Raw genomic sequence first — 7,383 nt, 5'->3', positions numbered from 1 at the left:
CACACACACACACACAATAATCAATACAAATTTAATTATAAAAATCAAGGGCATCATAGAAGAGATGTGGTCCTACTGTGCTTTGGTTTTAGAAGTTAGTTGAAGTGTATCTTCTCTGTACACAGCATAGATAGCAGGTCTCCAGTTCCACTTTGGGAAAGGCAGCAAGTAATAGAAGAGCTGATTCTCTGTCAGAGGATGACATTTCAGGGCTAATGCAAGTACCCTCCATGCAGTTACTGTTTTATTTTTAAAACAACGGTCTTGACTTTGAGGTGTTCTATCTGTAGACTGATTGAGCACTTAAGGCAGAGACACATTTTAAGTGGTCTCAAATGGAGTGTGGTAGCCTTATTTGCAGAACGTAATTAACAAAGGACCACCACATAGAAACACCAATGCCCTAGAAGATGTACTTAAGCTATTTTGTGCTACTTGAGAAATTTTGTACCATGCTACTGTGATTCCCAGGATGTTTTCTATCAGATTCATTCCCAGCAAAGCGATGTACCACAATCTACTTATCCGGTCCAGAGCTGTTGTGAGGTATCCCTAAGGCCTCAGAAGGTCACCGCAGCTTCAGTAGGTGACTGTGGGTTTCCAGCTGGTGGGGAAACATGAGAGTTGGAGGGAGTTTATTTTATCAGATGCTTGTGCCTTCCTGCAGCTAAAATCAGTAATTTTGGTTCTGTATCTTCCTAGGTATAGTGGTATAACTTGAATAATTTTAACTCATTATAAACACACACACTCAAGGGTGAGGAGAGTTGAAGAGAGGAGAGGAAAAAAAAGAGACCTTCATTGTTGCTAAAATGATTAGGATATCATGTCATAAAATGTGACAATACACTCACTAATGCGTATGTCCCAAACCCCCCAAAACAGGCACTTCACTCTTAGAGACCTTGGAGATATAGCCTGTCTTATGAAGCTGCCCACAGTGTAAAGAGGAAAGATTAAAATTGGATCTTTCTGCTATACATAAATCGTTCCCTCTTCAAAGAGAAAAGAAACTGAACCATAGAAATTCAGTTATTTCTCTCAAATCCAACCTTTAGGCAGGGCAGTTGAACATATGAACTTACAGCAACTGTGATAGTATGCATAAGATATGTACTGATTCTAGCCAGAAAAACAATCTCAGCATAGAAAGAGGAGGTGGACGCAAAGTGCTACCTTTAGCAGAGGAGCTATTAGCAATTTTAATCTTCTGGCAGAGGGAAACTTCTTTTTATTTAACTGTATAGCACCTGGTTAATCAACAAAGCTCCAATGAAATGTCATGTGTCCAAGAAAACATGGTCAGCACAACTTAATTTTTAAGGGCTTTAAAAAATCAGAAGACATAAAATTGAGTTAGTAAAGCCAGGGTCTTAAAAGAAATAAGACACAAAGATGGGTTGGTAGGGATGGGAGTGGATCCAGGGGATCAGAAATAATTTGCAGCAAGAGAATAATAAGATAAAAATAATTGCATAAAATTCTCAAAGAACTAGTTTTGGTTGCAAAAGAAATGACCTGCACAAGGGTACTAACTATATACCAATAAACAGTCAAAGTGACTACAAGATCAGAGCAAGTTCTAGAATCCAGTGCTGACAAAAGATACCAGCTTCAAGGATACAATTCTTTTCAAAGCCTTACTGCAGTCTTACGAGAGTAGCATGAGTCGTGTACATTTTGTAGAGCAAATTGGTACTTCAGAATCAGCTAATGCTGTATGTTCTTGGCATTGGAGGTGGACAGTGGAAAGGTCCAAGTTGTCATTCCACTACTTGCTGATCCACATCTGCTAGAAAGTGGGCAGTGAGGCCAGGATGGAGCCACCAACACAGACTGAATACACATACTCAAGGGGAGCGATGATCTTGATCTTCACTGTGTTGGGTTCTAGGTCCGTGATCTTCAGCATCTTGTTAGCAACATCTGGATACTAGACAGCACCGTGTTGGCATTCAGGTCCTTGCAGGTATCCACACCATGCTTTGTAATAGAGTTGAATGCATTGCCCTGGATGCCACAGGACTCCACACCAGGAAGGAGAACTAGAGCAGAACTTAACACTAGTTTCACTTATTGCTGCTGATGATAACTTGTCTTTCAGACAGTTCATATCTCTTGCCCAAAGGAAGGAGAAGATTCAACAATGGCCATTTCTTCCTGGAAGTCCAGAACAATGTAGCAAAGCTTCATGATGTCACCTATACTCTCCAGCTCATCCATGGTGGTAAAGCTGAATCCTCCCTTGTTCAGGATCATCATGAAGTAGTATCTCAGTCCTAACCCAGCCATGTGCATATGCAAGATAGTGGGTAAGGAAGTAGCCCTCATAGATGGGCACTGTATTTGCAAATCCTTCACCAGAGACCATAACAATGACAAAGGTGCACAGGAGACATAAAGAACAGTTCTGCTTGAATGATCATGTGTCTATCTGAGCTATTGAAGATCTCAAGAATGATCTGTTTCATCTTTTATATGTTAACCTTGTGATTCAAGGGAGCCTGGGCCAGCAGCACTGGGTGCTTCTTGGGAGAGCATATATAACTTGATTTAGAGCGTGTGGTGTCAGATCTTCTCCATGCTACCTCATTTAGTGACAACACTGTGTTCAATGGGGTACTTCAGGGTCAAAATGTCTTGCTTACTCTTGGGCCTCATTGCCCATGTAAAAGTCCTTCTGGCTCATGACCACCATAATATTCTGGCAATGAGGACTCCAAACAATGACAAGGAAAATGTTTCTGGGAGTATTGTCACCAGCAAAGCAACCTTTTTACATGCTAGAAACACCATCAGCAAGCAGCATGGTAATTTCTTCTTCCATTGCAGTCAAAGAGGAGAGGCCATAAAATAGCAGAGGTAGACCAAAAAGAAAGGCCTGTTGGGTGTTTTGACATGAGTCAAGAGTGGACAAACTGGGAGTAAGGTCAAGTTTTTTTTTTTTCACACATAAAATGTATTTCTTTGGAGTATGCATTGCTATGGAGAGCCTTTCTACTTTTGCTGGTGAAGCTATTTGAGACCTAACTAAAATGCAAATTTATGCATATCTCTCATAACTGAGCTGAAAAATACCCAAAATACTACGCAAACCTGGGTCCTTTGGGTGCTGTGGATAAAGTATGACTCCCAGAATTCTGGATTCCAACCACACGACCACCTCCTCAGAGGCATTGTTCCTTCCTTCAGCAACCACTGTTCCCCAGATGCAGTCTGTGGCACGCCTGGTTCATCACTTGGACTTCTTATTTAGTTCCTGTTGCATACCCATGTCTCCAGCTGAGATGATAACCGAACTCTGTTGGTTCCTGCAGTTTGTTTTCCTTCTCGATATCAAATACACGCCATTTTCAGCAATAACAACTGATTGTCTGATTCTCCTGTATCGACTGGGTGTCCATCAGTTCAGTTCAATTTAGGTCAACAATTCCATACTAGCCACTCAGAGTTAAGCAGCCCTACAGGTCTAGGACTCATTCCAATAAGAGCATCCCACTTCAGACACCAGCCACAGGTGGAGTTTCCAGACTACCCACACATCTGCCTGACTGACTAAAAATGAATCTGGGGCTCCCCACAGCATTCTCTGGATGTTTGTGAATTCACTAAAATATGCAGAACTCAGAGAAGTAGTTCTTTACATTCTGCTTTATTATTTTAAAAAAGAAAAGAACTCAAGATTAACTAAATGAAAAAGAAGCCTTGGTCCTTTGGATCTTAGACAGATTCTTGCTGCTCTGAACTTACTATGGCTTCTCTTCCAGCTGGCCTTCGTGGTGCTATTGGCCATGTTGACTGGTCTGCTTTACACATTAATCCCAGTCCTCTTGAACTGTGATGAACTGTAGGGTCAAGCCTGAGGCCATTTACAGTCCATTGGATGGAAGCCTTGGGTAGAGAACAATACTCAGTCCAGGAGGCTACTCCTTTTTCAGGCCTCCTTCTTTCTCTCTATGTATATATAGGGATATGATAATATTGGTAGGGCTAAAAGCCTTGATACCCAGCACCCAAGATTTGCCAGTCATCAAGTAGGCTCAACAAGGACCATCAGTGTGTAGTTTTTTTTGTGTTAAAATCGTGTTTTCCAAGGCTGGCTTTATTCTTTGTCTAACTTTCATTTTAAGATATTTTTCTCTGGTGAAGAAAGTTAAGCATTTATAACAATGTTTTTAAAAGATGATTAAGATAAATATTACCTGCTGTCATCCTCCTGGGAGAGAAGAGTTTCAAAAGCTGGCATTGAGCACATTCCTTTCCAATGCAGGAATGTACTTCCATGCTCCTCCTCCCCCACTGTTTAGACCACTTTAGTATAGCTTTTGATAATTAGGGTTCTCTCCATAGTCACCAAGACAGCGTTCACTTCCTGTCATATATGTGGTCATTGCTGTAAGGAAATATCATTTCATGGACCATTAATGGGCTTAACTGTCTTACTTTCCAAAGTAAAACTTCTCACAGTTCATACATTTTAAGCCGAGTCAGAAGGAAAAGCAATATGCCTTGACCTCTCATCTCTCTCCAGCCGATGTTTACTTAACACCTGCCTGGGCCAGGTGCCCTAAGCTTACTGACCAATTTAGCTCTCCCAGCAATCCCACTGGGTAAGCATTGATGCCCTTTAGAAATAGGTCCAGGAAGGTTAAGCTACTTTGTAAATGTCACCATACCGGAAAGCTGTAGTCATGATTCAACCCCAGGTGAGTGTAACCCAAGAGTCTGAACACTTCACAGGCAGTTTCAGAGAAACCCACCAAGGCACTTACCAACGGTGCCAAGAACAGACTAGAGCACAGCCCATATGGGATCACTTAACTAAATACAAAAAATTTAGCAAGAGTGAATGGTTTCTGAGCATGCATTGACTAAAAATTAACTCAAAATCTAGCGTGTAAATGAATCAAAAGTGTTGTAGGAAGTGATCACCTATATTGTATCATGATATTTTTACTAAAGCCTTTGTTTCGAACACAACACTCCTGCTTTGTACCGCAAATGCCACAGCACTTCCCAATAATGGCAAATGCTGCTTGAAACACCTCAGCTCGGATTCAGAACCATTGTGCATCACGAAGCAGAGTGCTTTCGAGGTATATACGAAGTTTTCTCCTCTTAGGAGAACATAAGGTTTCAATTACAGAAAACAAAGGCTTTCAATACTTTTCTACTACAATTCCTCAATGTATATCAGACATTATAAGCTTGGATCACATCGTGTTTGGATTTTAGGATTATTATTTGAGTTGCTAACTTGAGTTTCATAAAAAAGTAATTAAATGAATTTTGTTTGGAATTAGGCCAGAATTTCCAATAATTTCTGAGATGGCCTGACACATATGTCAATTTGTTGAACTTATTTATGTAAAGTGGCCTTCTCATCATTGTCAATTAATTACAAAATCAAAATACTAGTCAGTTATGGAACCTATGTCCTATAGTATCAAACATTTACAAAATATTAAGGTTTATTTTTTTGTTTTTGTTGTTATGTTTGTTTGGTTAGGTTTTGTGTGTGTGTGTGTGTGTGTGTGTGTGTGTGTGTGTGTGTGTGTAGACAGAGGCTGCTGTAGGGTGTCTTCTTCAATCACTCTTCATTTTGTCTTTTTGAAACAGGTTTTCTCACTGAATCTGGAGCTCCCTTATTGGCAACACTGGCCAGTCAACAAATTCCAGGAATTCTCTCATCTCTCTTCCCCAGCTCTGGGATTACAGACAGGTATATGCCCAAATCATTACACTCATCTTTTATTAAGGTAAGTCCTTGACTAACTGTGCCATCTCCTCAGTGCAAGATTTAATTCCTCATGTAAAAAAGGAACAAAAATTCATCTCATTACCATGTAAATTTGCTTTCAATTTTAATAAATGATAAAAAATCACAGTATACTGGATAAGTTTTTAAATAAATGTCTTTATGATTTCTTATCAGCAAGTGTTTATTTTTGTCTTCCTAACTTCTATATGTCCAGGATCAAGTCAAAATTTCTCCAACAAAAAGCGGTGCTAAGTGGGAAAACTTTAAGGGTTCCTGGTCTGTGGCTTAGTCTTTTACTTTCCTCGGTTGTAAGCTGAGAACAGTGACAGTGGTGACCCTACCATATGGCTGTGAGAATTGGACTGTAGACACAAGGCCCCTTGGAGAGTGCCCAGCGCACACAGCCAGTATTAACGCACAGGCCCACTGTTAACAGTGGCATTTCCTTAGCACTGAAGCATCAGCCCTAGAGCAAAGCAGCTGTGTATCTTTCCTTCACAGGAGTCTGGTGACATAAACATACCTTCCAGGGCTCTCTTATGTGCGTTCAGAACAACAGTGATCGTGAATAGCTTCCCTGCTTGGAAATTCCTCTTGATATTTTGATGGCTTGTGTATTCCCCTGTTATTTATAATGTTTTAGATGTAAAATAAGCATTCAATTATTTCTCTTCACTCTGTTTCTCCCTGCCTTAATCTTCTAGTCTAGAACATCCGAACCTCAGCCTCCTAAAGAGCCGATAACCACTTATTGGAAAGTTCCCTTTCACTTCTGTAGTGCCCTGCCTAGTCAATATTACCTCCCCTGTGTTTTCACTGCTAACAGTCCCTGTTTCTTTACTGTCCATACCTTATCTCCATTCCTTGAAACAACACTCTAATTGGATTCTAAATGCACTTGGTCCCCAAGTCCTATCTCCAACAGAGACTCATTATCTCCCCTGGAGATGCTTGCTTAGATCAAGCTTCTGATGCCACTATGAAGATGTTACTTGTTCAAGCATTGCACTTGAAATTTGGCATTTCCAGCATACTGATAGGCTTTTCCCTTGTCTGGGTTTCCCAGGGTCAGAAGATACAGACTGGGATGCTTGGGCTTTATTTGGGTGATTTAACAAACATTATTGGAGGATGCAGAAATAGCTTGTGGATGAAGGGGAATTAGGAGCAATGATAATGAAATAATTGCTACTTCAATTCTGAGAAGCGATGGCTGAAATCTAACACAGTGGGAAACAGGAACAGACGCTTCTCACAGCATCATCCTGTTTGTGGGTTAAGGAATCGGGAGTATTCACACACCAGCTCCTAAATTAAGGCACCAGCTGACAGATGTTCCTAGGGGTGTAAACTCAGCAGGACTCAGAGCCTGCCACCCTAGACTCCCTTGGGTGTAAAGGTGAAATGCTGTTGCAAAGTTCCTGGTGAATACTAAAATATTGTATCTAAGAGATGACATAAATGGGACATAATGGCACCCATAGTAACCATAAGACATGTTTGACACTTACTTTTTACTCCTCTCTCTGTCCCAACACACAGAATAGAGCAAAGTTCTGTCTCTCCTGCTTCTAAACAATTCTTGTCTATAGAGTTCCTCTCCATCTACACAGGCACCATTT

Source organism: Microtus ochrogaster, chromosome 15, assembly GCF_000317375.1.
Source record: "Microtus ochrogaster isolate Prairie Vole_2 chromosome 15, MicOch1.0, whole genome shotgun sequence".
NCBI classification, from domain to species: domain Eukaryota; kingdom Metazoa; phylum Chordata; class Mammalia; order Rodentia; family Cricetidae; genus Microtus; species Microtus ochrogaster.
The sequence above is the reverse complement of the archived record's forward strand: the minus strand, read 5'-3'. Positions refer to the sequence as shown.